This window comes from Tachypleus tridentatus, chromosome 5, assembly GCF_004210375.1.
Source record: "Tachypleus tridentatus isolate NWPU-2018 chromosome 5, ASM421037v1, whole genome shotgun sequence".
Lineage (NCBI taxonomy): Eukaryota > Metazoa > Arthropoda > Merostomata > Xiphosura > Limulidae > Tachypleus > Tachypleus tridentatus.
In genome coordinates this window covers 49163000-49185145 of record NC_134829.1, presented here as the reverse complement: position 1 = coordinate 49185145, position 22146 = coordinate 49163000, and the positions used below count along the sequence as shown (strand labels likewise).

Here is a 22146-nt window from a genome sequence, read left to right as displayed (position 1 = left end):
TGGCGTGTGAGTTCATACACCCGAGATACAACCAGGAATGAGCTATATCTATCATCAGCAAACCCTTCAGTAGTATCAGTAAGCATCACGAGGTTAAGATACGTAACCGTAGTAACACTATCATATTCTTGGAAAACGGGTGACTTTTTTTTTTTTTAAGTAGGGAAGGATGCGAGTGCAAAAGGGACCATAACTGTAAGTCACAGAGTTTGTAGTTTGTACCTTTTAGCCACATAAACGCGCTCCTGGTTTTAGAGCCTGCGTGCGTTATAAGAGTGACAGTCAAATTCTCTATCATTCAAGATTTGGCGGTGGATGCTGTTGACTAGTACCTCACCTAGTTTATCAGCTCAAAATTAGATACGGCTATGGAGAGATAGCTATTGCGTTATTTTGAGCGAAAATTCTGAAACATACGAATATTGCGTGGGAGAATTACAGCTACTCCTCTGACACTTTTTTTCGCTCTAGATAGATGTATCACAAATACTTTCGACATGTAACACCAAAACGTTTACCCGTGATTGTCATAGGTATTAAAAAATTGAATTATGCTATACGTCTTTAGTTCCTTCTATCTCAACAGAAATAAAAAAAGGAGGTAACAGAAAAGCACCACCTGTCGGTGAGATCTAAAAACCAATCAGAACTTAAAATATTATCGATGTAATTAGTCTTTTAAATGTTACAACATATTATAACGTTTTAATGGTGTGAAATTGAGTATTGATAAATATTAGAGTAATTAGGCAGTGTGTTAACATAGAGAATGTGGGAAGGGGGTTTGAATCCATGTTATCGCTCATTCTCTCACTTTCATCAGTGGGGGCATTATAATATGCCCCCCCAAGTGCTCATCGGTATGTCTGCAGACTTACAACGCTAAAAACCGGGTTTCAATACCCGTGGTGGGCAGAGCACAGATAGCCCATTGTGTAGCTTTGTGCTTAATTCAAAAGACAAACAAACAGTGTCAGTAGTTTATGTCGTAACCTTTTGGGAGGTGAGTCTCACTTCTGACCTCTTCCACCTCTCCATTAGAGTTTTTTTGTTGCAGCTACTATTAATGATAATGATGTATTAACATGACAGCCGGAGTCTGTTGTTTTTTTTAGCAAACACTTCGCCCAAATCTTTTCATTGGACACGTTCATGTATAACACACTGTCAATATTCATGCGCAGTGGACACTTCTGTGATGCTCACTAACACTTCTGTAATCACATCAACACTTTTCACTAGGTAACGTACTATAATAGTACACTCATAATATATTAATTTAATGATATATTGTAATATCTAGCTATGGGTAGCTTATTTATTATAATTAATGTAATTGTTTAATGGGAAAAGGTGCTATTTCGTAATTCATGTCAGAAGACTATTTTTATACAGATTTTTATGGAAACACGTCATTGCCGCACATTGTTATGATTTAAATTTCGCTCAAAACTATACGAGGGTTATCTGCGTTAGCCGTCCTTTATTTAGCAGGGTAAGACTAGAGGGAAGGCAGCTATTCATCACCACCCACTGCCAACTCTTAAATTACTCTTTTACCAACGAATAGTGGGATAAACCGTAACATTATAACGCTCACACGGCTGAAAGCGCGAGCACGTTTGGTGTGACGGGGATTCGAACTCGCGATGTGCAGATTACATGTCGAGTGCCTTAACCACTTGACCATTCCGAACCTCAAAAGTGGAACACGACTACACAACAAACCAACTTATCAGACACATTACAGTGACAAAATTACAAGATAGGTAAAAAAAAACATTTGAAAAACAAAGACTAACACCAGACAACATTCAACGCTAATAATCGGTGATGTCGAGAAAACCCACTTGTAGAGAAATATATATGTAAAAAACTGAAGATGACCGAAGAAGGTCGAAACGTTTTTCACCCCTCTACGTAAAAAATGCTCTCAACCCAAACGAGCCGTTTTTACATATATATTTAACATTCAACACTTATTACTCAAGCAAGACACTCTGGAATTATTAGAACAGCTTAGATTTTTATAGAACCTATCTCTAAAAACAGCATAACATACCAACTGCTTAGAAACAGGCCAATGTTCTCATGTTCCAGAAAGAGGGAAAATCAATGAATAGTCTGAAAGCTATAGACCCATATGTCTGACAGGCAATCTAGGGAAACTACTTAAAAAATTATAGATAATAGACTTACAAGTTACCTAGAAACTAAATCAGTACTCTCAGAAATACAAAATGGCTTCCGTAAAGCAAGACAAACAGCAGATCATCTCATAAGGCTAACGGAATAAAAAATGCACGGCCTTAAAAAGTAAAACATGAATAGTCGCACACTACCTAGATGTTATAAAAAACATAGATAGAGTGTGGCACAACGGGCATAAACTTTCCAAACTGGGACTCCCCATAGAAATTATGCACTGGGTTTTGAACTTTCTTGAAGATAGAAGTATTAGAGTGAATGTTAAGGGCACATACTCCGAGTGATACACTTCAGAGGCAGATGGCACTCAAAGAGGAGTACTTAGCCCCACACTGTTTATCATGTATGTCAGCGATATGCCTCTCAAAAACCCAAACCACGCTTTTTTGCTCACAGTTCGTAGATGATGCTGTAATCTGGAAGAGTACCCCAAACCCAACAGTGAAATACAATAGACAAACAACACTAAACGAACTATAACTGTACTGTAATAAGTAGATAATTAAATTAATGTGTACAAATTAAAAATCATATTATTTACAAAAAAGTAAATTAGTATCGCAGTTATATGTAGACAGAACTCTCTTGTAGGTAGTAACACCAGAAAAATTCTTAAAGATTTCATTTGGCGCATATTAATAGCATAAAACTCAGAATCTGGAAGGAAGCGAGTTACCTTAGGACTGTGCTTCATCAAAAAACATATTAAAAATTTACAGAACATACATAAAACTAGTTGTAAAATAATATCTGTATAACGTGGATAAATGTATCAAAAACACACCTCAATTTAACATAGCAAATAAAAAACTATATTTTAAAGAAAACATTTAGGTTTGGTTTTCGAATTTCACGCAAAGCTACACGAGGGCTATCTGCGCTAACCGTCCCTAATTTTGTAACGTAAGACTAGAGGGGAGGCAGCTAGTCATCACTACCCACCGCCAACTCTTAAGCTACTCTTTTACCAACTAATAGTGGGATTGATCTTATCATTATAACACCCCCACGGTGAAAGGAGGAGCATGTTTGGTGTGACGGAGATTCGAACTCGCGACTCTCGGATTAGGAGTCAAGTGCCTTAACCACCTAGCCATACTGGGCCTAGAAAGCACTTAGAGTCCCACAGTCAACAAACTCGGTATTTCTACCCAACTATTCAAACATGCCAACTCTTAGAAAACTCATTTCAATATTATAAAAAAAATATTAAAGTGAACTAATAAGCTGCCTAGAGTCACATAATACATGGACCAAGTCTTATGTACCGTAACCCCTATAAACATAATAAATAACAAACCTACAGTTCTGAATCCTAGACACAACGTATCTCTGTTTGCAAATGGTTTGTACGTAAAAATAGTGTAAATACTAGTAAAAAGAGATTACACGTATGTACATATAACTGTATTGTGAACACGAACTAGTAATGTGAACACGGACTAGTTATGTATGAGTGACATCACTGGAAACGGACAGACAGACAAAAGGTACGTTAATTAAAAACCGTGGACAAAATTTAACGTACCGCGAGTAATACGAAGTAGCAGTTGTCAGTACCTAGGGTTCAGTATCAGTGCAAACACAATAACACTTCCTGAGAAGAAGAGGTCAAGGCCTCTCTCTGGATCTACACATGGACCGAACTCGGATGAAAAACAGAACAATAAAATTCAAGTTAGAATAAAGATATAGTTCCATAGTAAGGCTTATTATTTTTGTATGAAATTATAAAATCTCGTGTAACTCAACTTTTAGGTCCAAAAGAAGAGGAAATTCTCCTTACATATCTCATTCTATCACACATTCAATTACAAAGATGTCAGAGGCAGAATTTCATTATAATGCACTTTACTGGATAGAGCGTGTCTCTAGGTACGTGAGAGCACGTGAACATATGGCTACTTTGAAATTAGTGGTACGTATACATACAAAATAAAATTAAATAAATCAAATCGTTAACCGAAATTACCACCTGTTGTTCGTAAAAGTTAGCATATAAATATGCGGTTCGACACGACTGACACGTAGGTGGTGTCAGGTAATGACGAAAAAAAAAAGATTTTTTTGTAAGTTTTAATAATAACTTTGAATTTACAAATAAACCTTCGCACACTTTAGAATTAGTAAATGACATTTCCAGGTGACACTACGGCAGAGGCTGAATGCACGCCCTATTATAAATCTTTCTCAAAGTCGTTATAAGTCGGTTGGTGTTCGTACAAAATACTGATCACTCCGCTCAGCCCATTAAGAAAATGAAATCACAGCGTGTCCTTCTGCCGCCTCTCTAATTACGGACACCTTGAAGAATATAAAGACATTTGTCGCTAAGGCGCGAGCCCTAGGTAACCGCTAGTTAATGTAGGATTTTCTAAAGGCTTGATAAAAAAAAAAAAAATCCTTATATTCTATAACGACTCATTAAATTCATCCAATTGTTAGAAATATTTTCCACTTAGTTCAAAACATTCGTTTCCGCATTAATATAACACTTATTAATCATTCGTTAATACGGAATCTGTTGTTTTTTTTGTCCAATATTAGATAGAATTCGTCAGATTTTTTTGGAGTCCATTTCTTTATTGGAAACCCGTACCAACAGGGTGTGCAACTGTACCCAGATCCAGTTCGTATCGTACACTCAGTTCAAGTGGTGAATCACATAAACACGATTACCTTCCCGTTTGTAAATTATCTTTGAATGATATTACTTTGGTACAGTCAGCTAGAATAGTATCTGAGTTTTAATCTTGGAGACTGTGGGTATTCGTTATACACATTTATACTACTTTTCTTGCACGTGATTCTTGTCTTCCATAATCCTTCTCAGAAGTTTTCCAACCAAAGATTAATACAAGTTGCACGTCAACTTCATCTGTGTTTATCTAAAGATGGCGAAAGTCATAGAGTAATCAATGTAATATAGTACCTAGAGTTGCTAAGGCTTCAGCTGCCCCTGCATGGCCACATGGTCAAGGCCCTTGTCTCGTAATTTGAAAGTCGCGGGTTCGAATCCCCATCGCACAAAACATGCTCGCCCTTTCAGTCGTGAAGGCATTATAATGTGATGGTCAGTCCCACTATTCGTTGGTAAAAGAGTAGCCCAAGAATTGGCAGTGGGTGGTGATGACTAGCTGCCTTCCCTCTAGTCTTACACTGCTAAATTAGGGACGGCTAGCGCAGATAGCTCTCGAGTAACTTTGCACGAAATTCAAAAACAAACAAATAAACAAGACTTCATCTCTTAGCTCGAAGACTTGCATTTTCATAATTCATCATTTCCGATTTGACTGTTCATAAAGTTTAAACATCATTTAAATAATATACAAACATTTATTCAAGCGTTTCGAACAAAACCTTTTTAGTTCTTTAGCGAAATAAAAGTTTACACATTAAAAACAAGAAGAATACATTTAACCTGGTGATAACTTTGTGAAACAGTTTGAACAACTATTTTCATTTCTGGCTAACCTTTCACATAGTCTAAAAGAGCTGTCATTCCACCAGGAGAGCTAGGGCTCTCCTAAATTTGTGCAGTCACCCTTAAGAAGATGAAATGCTTTGTCAGAATTTGCAAAAAAATATATATATATATATTTTATAATATCACTGGGCACCCAGTAACAATATCTCGTGTGTAAGTGAAACCTGAAAATTTCAGACTCGTTTAGAAAAAAACACAAAAAAAAACAAGAAGTCCCTCAGACCATTTTTTTTCCGAGTTTTATCTACCTTTATCACATTGTTAAGAGTTTTTAAGACTGCGAATAGATGTAGGAAGTATCTGAATGGAATATCATTATGTTTTTAGTTTAATTAATCAAGTCTATTAGACAAATTGAAAGAAACTTTCAGAATAGTTGTTATATTATACACTTGTTAATACTTATCTGTTTATTTATATCTCATGACGGCTGGTAAATATTTTAATACCAATACCAGCCGTCCTGAGATACATTTTTACTTCAAAAGGGTTTCTCATTATCACGAATTATCTCTGTATTGTTTGTTTTGTGAATTTCGGCCAAAACCACATGAGGGCTATCTCTTCTATCCATCCATAATTTAGCGATGTAAGACTAGAGGACAGGCACCTAGTCATCACCACCCTCCGCCAACTCTTTTACCGTCAAATAGTAGGATTTACCGTCGTAATAAAACGCTTCCATGACTGAAAGGGTGAGCTTGTTTTGTGAAATGTGGACTGGAACCCATGACCCTCAGATTCCGAGTCGAGCTTCCTAATTATATAGTCATGCCAGTCCAGGCCTCCTTATTACAGTATGCCTTAAATATGACTGCCAAGAGCGCAACTGATGTTCGATTTTGTTTTTAAACAGAATCTCAGCTTCTGTTAACTCTATATTTTCTCATCGCCCATAATGGACTCTGTAAAGAATATCTCTTCTTCGTTCATAACACTTCAACGACGACAGAATTTCACGTTTCATACTTCTAAATGAAGTAACGACTAAAAATTAGTTAAATGATTTCATGTTAAACCTCCAAACAGTTTAAAAGTACCTGTTTATTTCTTAAATTTATCTCGCACACATATTCGATAATTAAAATGAAGATAAGATGGTATCACTAAATTACTGAATTACAATTATACGTTTTTTTTATAGAAAAATATTGAACTGTTGTTATCGTGATAAAGTGAACGATAACAAACGAACAAAATTATTAACCCTTCATTTTGATAAAAACGATATAATAAAAGTGTTCAGGCATTCACATACATGTAGCTTTATCCAATCATTGTAGCAATGCAGAAATGAAATAGGCTTAAGTTTTGGGGATCGGCATGGTCAGGTGGTTAAGGCACTTGACTCGTAATCCGAGGGTCGCGGGTTCGAATCATCGTCACACCAAACATGATCGCCACTTCAGCCGTGGGGTCAATCCCACTATTCGTTAGTAGAAGAGTAGCTGCCTTCCCTCTAGTCTTACACTGGAAAATTAGGGACGGCTAGCGTAGATAGCCTTCGAGTAACTTTGCGCGAAATTCAAAATAAAAAAATAAGTAAAGTGTAGAAATAGTATAGCGTAAAAAACAAAAAAACAAGTGGATTATAATAGGAACAAAAATTATCAGAGGATGTACAACATTTTAATTTAGTTTTCTAGCTGGCAAACTATTTGCAAGTGTGAAATTGTTAAAGGTTTTTTGGTAGTTAAGCCAACACCTCATGGTATCTACCTTTCGAATAAACTGGAACGGCTTCTAAGCTTAATGAAACAGCACACAAAACTAAAATGTAATACTAGATTATTAGACTCTCTTTAGGCTTAAACAAATGAGAGTTATAAATATGCACTCATAATTTCAAAATATGGAAGGTTATCGCGCAAGTTTAATATTGAATAAACATATATTTTTTCTTCTTAATGGAGAGATTTACAACGGTCCCTGTAGTGATTGCTCCTGTTTGATTTTGATGAATCAACTGTACATTGATTTATATATATATATAGTTCGGTGAGTAAAAGGAACCTGCGAGTGATGAGAACTCCGATTACACGTCACTCACGCTCTTCGTCTGGCAGAGAAGACGAGAACGACGACTGGTGCAGTTTTTAAAATATTTAGTTCGAAATTAAAGTTTTAGTATTACTGAATACTATACTAAAATGGATATTTATAATAATATTTGTATGTAGTTCACAAGCCGCATGATAAGTGTTACTTTAAGCATGAATAGTTTGAGCTGGTACACAGTTTGTTAAATGAACCATGTTTTATTTTGTCTTATAATAGAGTAGTAAAGGGCAGTGTCGAAAATGTTAAATTATAGATCGTAATATTCCATTAATTAAACACACTAGCATTTTGTAGAGATAGCATCACCGTTAGCTCGCGCTGCAGTAGATGAGATTGGTCGAAGGAACAGATGAATGAAGGCAATTTCCGTAGCTATATGTCGTGATATCTGCTACACGACGACGAACAAAATACCGCTGGCCGCACAAGCTGCCAGACCTATCAGGATAGCTGCAGCTGTTAGCTTTTCATGATACGTCAGATTACAAAGGAGCGGTAGGAAAAGACGTGAGGCCTACTTCGTGTTTGGAAGCTGTTCCACTGATATTGTACGTGAAATAAAACCCACTTTATTACAAACAACAACAAAAATTGACTTCAGATTGATGAAAATCGTTTCTAGTCTGGTTACGACATGTGTGTGTGTATGCTTTTTTTTTTCTAATTTCCCAGAAGAATAATATGATACTAATTGACGAGTTGCGACTTTTCCCGGAAGTTACATCACGTAGTCGAGTACGGTTGAATGGGACCAAGATTCGAATGACGTCAAAGGTCTATTATTTGAAAAAAAAAAAAACACATCAGAAGCTTAATTATACTGAACACGCACAAATAAAACATATTTACAGACACTGGTATTTACTATCATATATATATTTGGTATATTAAAAAAAAAATTCTATAAATTGTATCTATCTGTTATGCACTGTTTAACTTGTGTGAGCTGACAAAGTTTATGGCCTGGCATGGCCAAGCGCGTAAGGAGTGCGAATCGTAATCTGAGGGTCGCGGGTTCGCGCCCGCGTCGTGCTAAACATGCTCGCCCTCCCAGCCGTGGGGGTGTATAATGTTACGGTCAATCCCACTATTCGTTGGTAAAAGAGTAGCCCAAGAGTTGGTGGTGAGTGGTGATGACTAGTTGCCTTCCCTCTAGTCTTACACCACTAAATTAGGGACGGCTAACACAGATAGCCCTCGAGTAGCTTTGTGCGAAATTCCAAAACCAAACCGACAAAGTTTATAATTCATGGCTGGCCTCGAGTTGCTCGTTTAGCTTACTGTTAGAGTTCTGGGTAATGTTGGGTTCCTAATGCTAAAATAGAAATATAACATTATATTTCTAATATATCTTAGTAACAACAGCATTAAATTATTTGGATTTAGTTAAGGTTTTATTTTTTTTAAGATTTAAGATAAAATAATAATTTGAATTCGATGAAACACTAAACATAACGTTTTCATTACGACAGTAATACCAACTAAAAATGTTACTCGTTGCTAATACGTTGTGATATGCACTGAATACGAGCACTGTATTCTCAGAGCAGTTAAACGCACAAAAAGTAATATTTTTGTATTTGTTTTTGAATTTCGCACAAAGCTACTCCTGGGCTATCTGTGCTAGCCGTCCCTAATTTAGCAGTGTAAGACTAGAGGGAAGGCAACTAGTTATCACCACCCACAGCCAACTCTTGGGCTAGTCTTTTATCAACGAATAGTGGGATTGACCGTACCATTATAACTTCCCTCACGGCTTAAAGGGCGAGCATGTTTGGTTCGACTGGGATTCGGACCCGCGACCCTCAGATTACGAGTCGAACGCCTTAACACACTTTGTCATGTCGGGCCATCAAAAAGTAATAAAAACAACGTCTGAGAGAAATGTTAACGACAAACGTCTTTCGCGAGGCTTTACTATAGATTTATCAAAATAGATTATACTTACTTACGACAAAAGTCGAACGGTAACGGTGATGATACGAACATATTCCGTGACAAAATCGTACAGAATATTATTTCACAAAAGGGTTGGGAAGGGGATGGGGAAAAAAGTCTGACCTCACGTGGGCCCTCAATCCAGCTGAGGGCGTTATGCTAAGGCATAATTTTTGTATATGCGTTAACTCAGCCTGTCTAGAAATGTCTCGCAGAATCACTATTCGAAATTCGTTCCCGAGCTTGAAAGAGGTGGTAGTTCCTGACCTCCATGAACTATTACAGGTAACAAATGCAAGCTGCGTGGCAAATTTTGTATAATAGGACTCGTATTGGGTGTGTTTTTTAGTGACAAAATTCGGACGTTAGGGCCAGTAATATGGTTACTTATTCTTCATTATCGACTGATTTATAGGTAAAACATATTTTAAAGAACATAATTTCCGAAAAATAAATAGAATGAATGAGATGTCTCAGATTTAAGTTCAGAAAAAAATGTAAATGTTACTTACCATTGTAATTTGTATGCTCGATCACACCTCTAGTTTAGGCCTAGCTCAACTTATGTAAACATGTCTCACGCAACAGTAATTTGATCCACTCAGCTTTTTCTAATGCAGCTAGAGAGAGTTCATATTTGGTTTTGAAGTAAATAATAAACTTTTAAACGAATTTAATGTAAATAAAATTAGTTCAAATATTGATTTTCTCTCTCTCTTTAAATCTCACGTATATTTCTGAGCAGATAGTGTAGGGTGACCAGATTTCCGTACCGGGAACATTCAGGTGTGGTCACTGATTTCAAGAGTTATTTGAAATTTGAAACAATCTAACTTTTAATTAATTTACTTTACATTTATTGAACTGTTTCAAAATATTTCCAAACGCATTAACATTGGCGTTGTTTTTCGAATAACAGATCCTTACCTCCCCACTTGCAACACTAGAATCCGGGTTTCAGCACCCGTGGCGAACAGAGACGGTGTTCTGTCTCTGTAGCCCTTAGGTGGGCTAAACAGATAGCCCATTGTGTAGCTTTGTGAGTGTGTTTGTGTGCGTATTTTTCTTAGAGCAAAGCTACATCGGGCTATTTGTTTAGCCCACCTAAGAGAATCGAACCCCTGATTTTAGCGTTGTAAATCCGTAGACTTATCGCTGTACTAGCGTGGGTAGCTTTGTGATTAGCTTCAAACAAACAAATTAATTCGTAATATGTTGATCTGTCACTGTCTGTTATCACAAACACAACCTTACTAATACCGAATTCAACTTTATTGTACAACTCGCTCCTCGTTAAGTAATGGAATTCTGCTATCAAAGTATTTAAAGGAAAAACAAACATATTTCTCCGACGTTTTGACACTATGATGGTTTAGGTGCTTTTAATAATAAAAATATCTTAAGAGAACAGTCCTTGACATTTACCCATCCACCACACATTCGCCAACTGATATTGGTTTTACTTCGATGGCACTAAGTAAACAACCTTCGCACACGAAACTTTCGACAAAGTGTGGCGACACGAGAGAATGTACAACAGCAGCGAGTGATTCAAGTAGGCCTATTAAATTCGTGATTCCATGTGACTGGCAGTTTATGTCTTTATCATAAAACGGAACGATGTGTGCGAGAACATTTCTCGGGTTCACTGGGACGAACCACAAGAGACACACATTTGACTGTTCCAACAAGTAGTTATAAAAAGTAAACTAATTGTATGAGTGTATTCCATCGCAAAACTTTGACAGTAAGATTGACAATATATGTGTTTCTCGTGACAAAAATTTGACTATAATACTTGTATATTTCATTACCAAATTTACAGAGAAGCATAATTTCATAAAAATCCTGGGTAAGGGCAAACAAGACTGACCTAAGATGGGCCCTCAATTCAGTTGAGGGCACTATGCCATGACATAACTCCAACCTGAGTTGAAATGTTTCACAGTGTGGGGTTGGAAGAGGGTGTCTCTATTTCTTTCTCTTTTACTTCTAAGTATCAAGTGCCCAGCAGGACACAACAAGCAAGTCAAGTAGGGACTGTTAGGTTAGTGATTCGATGTGACTGTCAAGAGAGTCAAGTAGGGACTGTTAGGTTAGTGATTCGATGTGACTGTCAAGAGAGTCAAGTAGGAACTGTTAGGTTAGTGATTCGACGTGACTGTCAAGCAAGTCAAGTAGGGGCTGTTAGGTTAGTGATTCGATGTGACTGTCAAGTAGGTCAAGTAGGAACTGTTAGGTTAGTGATTCGACGTGACTGTCAAGCAAGTCAAGTAGGGACTGTTAGGTTAGTGATTCGATGTGACTGTCAAGTAGGTCAAGTAGGGACTGTTAGGTTAGTGATTCGATGTGACTGTCAAGAGAGTCAAGTAGGGACTGTTAGGTTAGTGATTCGATGTGACTGTCAAGAGAGTCAAGTAGGGACTGTTAGGTTAGTGATTCGATGTGACTGTCAAGAGAGTCAAGTAGGGACTGTTAGGTTAGTGATTCGATGTGACTGTCAAGTAGGTCAAGTAGGGACTGTTAGGTTAGTGATTCGATGTGACTGTCAAGAGAGTCAAGTAGGGACTGTTAGGTTAGTGATTCGATGTGACTGTCATGCAAGTCAAGTAGGGACTGTTAGGTTAGTGATTCGATGTGACTGTCAAGAGAGTCAAGTAGGGACTGTTAGGTTAGTGATTCGATGTGACTGTCAAGTAGGTCAAGTAGGGACTGTTAGGTTAGTGATTCGATGTGACTGTCAAGAGAGTCAAGTAGGGACTGTTAGGTTAGTGATTCGATGTGACTGTCAAGAGAGTCAAGTAGGGACTGTTAGATTAGTGATTCGATGTGACTGTCAAAAGAGTCAAGTAGGGACTGTTGGGTTAGTGATTCGATGTGACTGTCATGCAAGTCAAGTAGGGACTGTTAGGTTAGTGATTCGATGTGACCGTCAAGTAGGTCAAGTAGGGACTGTTAGGTTAGTGATTCGATGTGACTGTCAAGAGAGTAAAAAAGGGACTGTTAGGTTAGTGATTCGATGTGACTGTCAAGCAAGTCAAGTAGGGACTGTTGGGTTAGTGATTCGATGTGACTGTCATGTATTCGAGTCAAGTAGGGACTGTTAGGTTAGTGATTCGATGTGACTGTCAAAGAGTCAAGTAGGGACTGTTAGGTTAGTGATTCGATGTGACTGTCAAGAGAGTCAAGCAGGAACTGTTAGTGATTCGAGTGATTCGATGTGACTGTCAAGAGAGTCAAGTAGGGACTGTTAGGTTAGTGATTCGATGTGACTGTCAAGTAGGTCAAGTAGGGACTGTTAGGTTAGTGATTCGATGTGACTGTCAAGAGAGTCAAGTAGGGACTGTTAGGTTAGTGATTCGATGTGACTGTCAAGAGAGTCAAGTAGGGACTGTTAGGTTAGTGATTCGATGTGACTGTCAAGAGAGTCAAGTAGGACCTGTTAGGTTAGTGATTCGATGTGACTGTCAAGAGAGTCAAGTAGGGACTGTTAGATTAGTGATTCGATGTGACTGTCAAGAGAGTCAAGTAGGGACTGTTAGGTTAGTGATTCGATGTGACTGTCAAGCAAGTCAAGTAGGGACTGTTAGGTTAGTGATTCGATGTGACCGTCAAGTAGGTCAAGTAGGGACTGTTAGGTTAGTGATTCGATGTGACTGTCAAGAGAGTAAAAAAGGGACTGTTAGGTTAGTGATTCGATGTGACTGTCAAGCAAGTCAAGTAGGGACTGTTGGGTTAGTGATTCGATGTGACTGTCATGCAAATCAAGTAGGGACTGTTAGATTAGTGAATCGATGTGACTGTCAAGAGAGTCAAGTAGGGACTGTTAGGTTAGTGATTCGATGTGACTGTCAAGAGAGTCAAGTAGGAACTGTTGGGTTAGTGATTCGATGTGACTGTCAAGTCAAGTAGGGACTGTTGGGTTAAGAGTCAAGTCAAGTAGGGACTGTTAGGTTAGTGATTCGATGTGACTGTCAAGCAGGTCAAGTAGGGACTGTTAGGTTAGTGATTCGATGTGACTGTCAAGAGAGTCAAGTAGGGACTGTTAGGTTAGTGATTCGATGTGACTGTCAAGAGAGTCAAGTAGGGACTGTTAGGTTAGTGATTCGATGTGACTGTCAGGAGAGTCAAGTAGGGCCTGTTAGGTTAGTGATTCGATGTGACTGTCAAGAGAGTCAAGTAGGGCCTGTTAGGTTAGTGATTCGATGTGACTGTCAAGAGAGTCAAGTAGGGACTGTTAGGTTAGTGATTCGATGTGACTGTCAAGAGAGTCAAGTAGGGACTGTTGGGTTAGTGATTCGATGTGACAAGAGAGTCAAGTAGGGACTGTTAGGTTAGTGATTCGAGAGTCAAGCAAAGTCAAGTAGGGACTGTTAGGTTAGTGATTCGATGTGACTGTCAAGAGAGTCAAGTAGGGCCTGTTAGGTTAGTGATTCGATGTGACTGTCAAGCAAGTCAAGTAGGGACTGTTAGATTAGTGATTCGATGTGACTGTCAAGAGAGTCAAGTAGGGACTGTTAGGTTAGTGATTCGATGTGACTGTCAAGAGAGTCAAGTAGGGACTGTTAGGTTAGTGATTCGATGTGACTGTCATGCAAGTCAAGTAGGGACTGTTAGATTAGTGATTCGATGTGACTGTCAAGTACGTTAAGTAGGAACTGTTAGGTTAGTGATTCGATGTGACTGTCAAGAGAGTCAAGTAGGGACTGTTAGGTTAGTGATTCGATGTGACTTTCATCCAAGTCAAGTAGGGACTGTTAGATTAGTGATTCGATGTGACTGTCAAGTAAGTCAAGTAGGGACTGTTAGGTTAGTGATTCGATGTGACTGTCATGCAAGTCAAGTAGGGACTGATAGGTTAGTGATTCGATGTGACTGTCATGCAAGTCAAGTAGGGACTGATAGGTTAGTGATTCGATGTGACTGTCAGTTTGGCATTTGTATCATAAAACAGGGACATTCTGTGCAACTTTTAATTTTTTTTGGAACACTGGGACGTTCTGTGCAACCTTTGATTTTTTTTAACACTGGGCGAAACTACCAAAAACCAGGACTTCTAGGCACCCTGTGAGAGTGACTCAGTTATTACTGTGAAGCACTGTTGATCTACAGGTCCCTTGTTAGCATCCCAATGCTACACACACACACAAAGTACTCCGCATTTTGGATTCGAGGATGCGGTGAGACAAGAGTGTCCCAAATGCTGACAATGTACATTTGTTGAATATATGCCTCCCATTTAATCTATTAGCTCGAAATTAGATATAGGTAGTGAATATAGCCCTTGATGGCTTGGCATGGCTTAAGTCTCTCGACTCGCAATCTCAGGGTCACGGGCTCGATTCCCCGTCACACCAAACATGCTCGCCCTTTCAGCCGTGGGAGCGTTATAATGTCACTCTCAATCCCACTATTCGTTGATAAAAGAGTAGCCCAAGAGTTGTCTGTGGGTGGTGATGACTAGCTGCCTTCCCTCTAGTCTTACACCGTTAAAGTAGGGACGACTATCGCAGATAGCTCTCGTGTAGCTTTCCACGAAATTCAAAACAAACAAATAGTTCTTGAGTATCTTTAAGCGAACATCTAAAAGAATCAAACTCATGAATCTCCATCAGGTTCAAGCTAGATTACGATTATAATTCCGCACTAGAACACCAGTCAAAGAAAATTAACATGAATTATCGTCATCTTATTTGGTTTTGTTTGCGGTTTCAGTCTTTTTTTATTTAATTTTGAACTTATAAACGTAAGTGTTGTTTTAGAAACGTAATTCTCATCTTTGGATATTTTTTTTTTTTTTTTTTTTTTTTTTCTGCTAAGCCAGTCTCTGTCTCTCATATCCCAAAATACAATGGGCCTATTTATTTACATGTTTCAGGTCTAGCTTGTTCTACCATTTTGCTTCCTGGGACATTTTGAGCACATTAAAGATTCACCTCAAAATAAATACTGATAAACTTAGCGTTTGTTTATGACAGAAACAAAGATAAAATACGATGAACGATGATTAAATACGGTAATATGATATATAAAGATAAGCCTACTTCTTCCAGCATTGTATCGGCCTTTTCCACCATCTTGTCACACAACGCGAAAAGAATACGTGACTTTTCACTGCATTCTAACCAAACACTCAAAAGCAAATCCAAACGTAAAGTAAAAATAATAATAATAATAATAAATATGTACTATTAAAAACTACATCTGGATTCAGAGTCTTAAAATTAAAACAAAATATCCCTGATTAAATGAAAAAAAAAGATGCTGAAATAGCAAAGAGATAAAGAAGACAAAAAGTCTATAAGAAATCAATATCCCATGTATACTTCCGTACTCCTCACTTCAATAATGGAGTCTTGTTGCACAGTTTTGAGAGTAGGTCATCTAAGAACTATGATGCCGTCCCTAAATTCGAACCACCGACCCCAAAAAGACAACCAGTCAGCAGCAACTTATTGCTATTATGTATATTATTTAGGTAATTATTAATTAGTTTGTTATTATTCATTTTATGAGTATGTATATTTCTTTACACAAACTCCTTAATGTAAATAACAGAAGACAGTGCCTTTAATGTAATGAGGCGAAGGTCACGACCTGTAATGGCTACAAACAAATCTCAAAACCCAGTCTAGCACGAAGAATCTCGTGAATGATTTCAATAAGAAAGAAAAGTAAGTGAATTTATCCAAATTAATTATTCTTAAAACCAAATAGAAATTAATTAGAATATTTATAATAAATTAAGAAGCATATTAATATATCTAATTACAGTTGCCATTGTTTGTTTTTAAGGCACAATTACATAATGAGCTATTTGGGCCGTCCTCAGCTGGTAACTTAACTCTGGATATACTCATGTTAACAATATAAGTCCGGAAACTTACCGACGATCCAATAAAAGACTCAGTATCGTAACTAAGAATAAAAACTACAGAGGTATAACTAAGCAAGCCAGGTGCTTTTTATCTGTTTTGATATAATATACATTAATCTCATCTATTTAGTTCAAGAAAACTAAGTTGAGTATTTTGATTAGAAAAAATCTGGCTCAACACTTTTGTTCCTCTTTTCTGTCTTAGCGTCTTTCCAAACGTTAATCTTTTACCTGTAAAAACTGAAACATAATATTGTACGATTTAACGTACCTGCTCAATACTATAACAACAAACTTAAACCTAATTTAATTAGAATTAGTAGTTTAGTATACAAGCTTAGTAATTCAATCTATGTTGCCTGTTATTTTATCAAAATTAATGAGACCCTAGAACAAAGCAAAATTTGTGTAGTTTAGCCTTAAATCGTCTCTAGTTTTCAGCGCCCCTGTCAATCTTTCGCTTGGAAATTGTTAGAGAATTCCTTTGACTTTCTAGAGGAATGTACCAGCTGCTTTGGAAGAAGCTAAAAAGCAAATCGTTATATAAAAATCTATAAACATAAATTTATACCAGTAATATCAACGTAGCAGAGATACAAAATATTCTGTCAGAGAAACAATAACTATTTAATTCCAAATGGTTTACGTTTAAGAGCAGTTAAGTTTTGCTGTTCAAAACAAGCAGATTATTACGGAGATCGAAAGAGTCTCGTGGGCTGCTTCATGTGAGTCTCGTGAGCTGCTTCACACCGAATTATTTCTCGTTCAGAATTTCGTTGCTAAATTGCAAGTAAACTTAGTTAGAAACTTATTCCCTAAACCAAATATTCATTCGAGACGAATAGTCCTCGTCCATATATTTTGTGTCTACATTCCCCCAGATGGCAGGAGATTAGCAACTAAAGCTAAACGAAGGGTTAGAGATAGATAATAAAGTTAGATTAGTTTATAGTTTTAAAGCTATAAAGTAGTTAATTGACAAGATTAGGCGATATTAGGTAACAAATTACTTTTATCTCTGTTCAGTAACAACACGTTAATGCGTTAATGAATAAGTTACTTTGTTTCTTCTGATACGGAATACTACTACTTTTACTTAGCACAAGTTACGATATGAATTATTATCTTGATATCAAGTTTTGATAGATAAATTTTTGTACTAAAATATTCACTTCCACAACACAAATAAATTTACTTTTGTTTGAAATAGGTAATTTTGTCGACTTTGAATTATTTGCTTTGTCATCTCCCAAGTTATTTTTCGCTTCGCTGGTATGAAATTTCCGTTTAGTTTACATAAAGATCACGAGGGGTACTGTCACTTACACATTATATCTGCTCCTCTTACTTGAAACGAACGTCAACAGATAGGCCTTCCTTGAATGTTTGATTTCCATTGTTACGCCTCACTTCGGAACGCGTGGCTTCTTGATGCACGCGACTCAGTATGGCTGCGAAGAATAGTTTGCTGTTACTGATGTGCGTTTCCTGCAACGTAATTAAGTCACTATAGAAACAATAATCACTTATCTCTAGGGGGAAACAGTTCCTGTATACATATATATCTATATGAATATACATATATATTTCAAGCGCATGGTTAGAAAGGAAGGCTTACGATTTAAATAAAAACTCTAATACACGTATCTATATTTATAGACATATACTCAGGGATAAATTTCATACGTAAAAGATGTATTCCTTTAAAACAAATATCTATAAAGTTTCTAGTGTAACAATAGTTTTATCCAGATTGATTCTAGTGTAACAATAGTCTTATCCACATGATATCTAGTGTAACAATAGCTTCATCTATGTAGTATCTAGTGTAACAATAGCTTTATCCAGACATTATATAGTCTAAAAATAGTTTTATCCATATATTATTCAGTATAACTATAACTTTATCCAGATAGTATCCAGTCTAAGAATTGTTTTTTTCACATGGCATCTCGTGCAACAATAGTTTTAGTCATATATTATCTAGTATAACAATACTTTTATCCAGATGATTGCCAGTGTATCAATATTTTTATCCAGATGATTTCTAGTGTAACAATAGTTTTATCCAGATGATTTGTAGTGTAACAATAGTTTTGTCCATATATTATCTAGTATAAAAATAGTTCATCCACATAGTATTTTGTATAACAGTAGTTTTATCCAGATGATTTCTAGTGTAATAATGGTTTTATCCAGATCATTTCTAGTGTAACAATAGCTTTATCCAGATGATTTCTAGTGTAACAATAGTTTTATCCAGATGATTTCTAGTGCAACAATAGTTTTGTCCATATATTATCTAGTATAACAATAGTTCATCCATAAAGTATTTAGTATAACAGTAGTTTTATCCAGATGATTTCTAGTGTAACAATGGTTTTATCCAGATGATTTCTAGTGTAACAATAGTTTAGTCCATATATTATCTAGTTTAACAATAGTTCATCCATATAGTATTTAATATAACAGTAGATTTATCCAGATGATTTCTAGTGTAACAATGATTTTATACAGATGATTTCTAGTGAAACAATAGTTTTATCCAGATCATTTCTAGTGTGACAATAGTTTTGTCTATATATTATCTAGTATAAAAATAGTTTATCCATATAGTATTTAGTATAACAGTAGTTTTATTCAGATGATTTCTACTGTAACAATGGTTTTATCCAGACGATTTCTAGTGTAACAATAGCTTTATCCAGATAATTTCTAGTGTAACAATGGTTTTATCCAGATGATTTCTAGTGTAACAATGGTTTTATCCAGATGATTTCTAGTGTAACAATAGTTTTATCCAGATGATTTCTAGTGTAACAATGGTTTTATCCAGATTATTTCTAGTGTAACAATGGTTTTATCCAGATGATTTCTAGTGTAACAATAGTTTTATCCAGATGAATTCTAGTGTAACAATAGTTTTGTCCATATATTATCTAGTATAACAATAGTTCATTCATATAGTATTTAGTATAACAGTAGTTTATTCAGATCATTTCTAGTGTAACACTGGTTTTATCCAGATGATTTCTAGTGTAACAATGGTTTTATCCAGATGATTTCTAGTGTAACAATAGTTTTATCCAGATGATTTCTAGTGTAACAATGGTTTTATCCAGATTATTTCTAGTGTAACAGTAGTTTTATCCAGATGATTTCTAGTGTAAAAATATATTTATTCATATATTATCTAGTATAAAAACAGTTTATCCATATAGTATTTAGTATAACAATAGTTTTATACAAATGATTTCTAGTGTTACAATAGTTTTGTCCATATATTATCTAGTATAAGAATAGTTCATCCATATAATATTTAGTATAACAGTAGTTTTATCCAGATAATTTCTAGTGTAACAATGGTTTTATCCAGATGATTTCTAGTGTAACAATAGTTTTATCCAGATGAACTCTAGTGTAACAATAATTTTGTCTATACATTATCTAGTATAACAATAGTTTATCCATATATTTAGTATAACAGTAGTTTTATCCATATGATTTCTAGTGTAACAATGGTTTTATCCAGATGATTTCTAGTGTAACAATAGTTTTGTCCATATATTATCTAGTATAACAATAGTTCATCCATATAGTATTTACTATAACAGTGGTTTTATCCAGATGATTTCTAGTGTAACAATGGTTTTATCCAGATGATTTCTAGTGTAACAATGGTTTTATCCAGATGATTTCTAGTGTAACAATAGTTTTATCCAGATGATTTCTAGTGTAACAATAGTTTTATCCAGATGTTTTCTAGTGTAACAATAGTTTTATCTATATATTATCTAGTATAACAATAGTTCATCCATATAGTATTTAGTGTAACAGTAGTTTTATCTAGATGATTTCTAGTGTTACAATGGTTTTATCCAGATGATTTCTAGTGTAACAATAGTTTTATCCAGATGATTTTTAGTGTAACAATAGTTTTGTCAATATATTATCTAGTATAACAATAGTTCATCCATATAGTAGTTAGTATAACAGTAGTTTTATCCAGATGATTTCTAGTGTAAAAATAGTTTTGTCCATATATTATCTTGTATAACAATAGTTCATCCATATTTTATTTAGTATAACAATAGTTCATCCATATAGTATTTAGTATAACAGTAGTTTTATCCAGATGATTTCTAGTGTTACAATGGTTTTATCCAGATGATTTCTAGTGTAACAATAGTTTTATCCAGATGATTTCTAGTGTAAAAATAGTATTGTCCATATATTATCTTGTATAACAATAGTTCATCCATATAATATTTAGTATAACAGTAGTTTTAACCAGATGATTTCTAGTGTAACAATGGTTTTATCCAGATGATTTCTAGTGTAACAATAGTTTTATCCAGATGATTTCTAGTGTAACAATAGTTTTATCCAGATTATTTCTAGTGTAACAATAGTTTTATCCAGATGATTTCTAGTGTAACAATAGTTTTATCCAGATGATTTTTAGTGTAACAATAGTTTTGTCAATATATTATCTAGTATAACAATAGTTCATCCATATAGTAGTTAGTATAACAGTAGTTTTATCCAGATGATTTCTAGTGTAACAATAGTTTTATCCAGATGATTTCTAGTGTAACAATAGTTTTGTCCATATATTATCTTGTATAACAATAGTTCATCCATATAATATTTAGTATAACAGTAGTTTTAACCAGATGATTTCTATTGTAACAATGGTTTTATCCAGATGATTTCTAGTGTAACAATAGTTTTATCCAGATTATTTCTAGTGTAACAATAGTTTTATCCAGATGATTTCTAGTGTAACAATAGTTTTGTCCATATATTATCTAGTATAACAATAGTTTATCCATATAGTATTTAGTATAACAGTAGTTTTATCCAGATGATTGCTAGCGTCAGGGTTTCTTACTAGAATTCTACAACCCCGTTAAACCAGTGTTGTCAACCTTTAATGTCACTTTATAATACTTTAGCTACCATTATCTCTAACGATTTTTTAGTAAACAGTGGTACAAAAATCATTAATGACAGCTTTTTTTTTTTTTTTTTACTTTAGATACAAGCCTGGACTTCCTAAAATATATATAAACTTGTGACGTTTACAGAGATAAAACGTTTTACAGTTGAAATGTATCAAGATACTTTCCTATCAACAAAACATCAAAATGGCGTATTCGAAGATTCTGTAAAATAAAAAAAATCAGTTTTTGTTACCACATCCCGCCCCGTGGGATCGATATGGTTGTTTCTATTATTTTTCCTTCGTAGAATTGAAGAGTTTTTCCGTAAAAGCCCAGTAATTTTGAAGTTAATAGAACATTTTCTAAATAACATTTTCTAATAAAGTTAAAAAAAGTATTTTGAGATGAGAACCCAATGTAGAATGAATGGTTTATAATCTTCTGAGTTAAATAATCAGTTATATGTACATGTGTGTGTGTGCATTTTCTATTAATAAATCCATCAGTTTCATTTACTGTAACGTATATTAACCGGTGATAGTAAATTGTCATAAACGGACAATCAATATAAAGTAAATATTCCCAGCAGTACCATCCTACGCGTATACCATTAACCATGATTAGTGATG

At 35.5% G+C, this 22146-nt stretch overlaps 1 long non-coding RNA gene across 1 annotated transcript; it reads left to right on the top strand.

Annotated features, from left to right (window-relative positions):
- Positions 1–9828: 9828 nt before the first annotated feature.
- On the top strand, positions 9829–21915 carry LOC143250279 (uncharacterized). Its single transcript, XR_013028121.1, has 3 exons — positions 9829–9979; positions 16253–16368; positions 21613–21915. It is a non-coding gene; the product is annotated as an uncharacterized LOC143250279 (long non-coding RNA).
- The last annotated feature ends 231 nt before the right edge of the window (positions 21916–22146 follow it).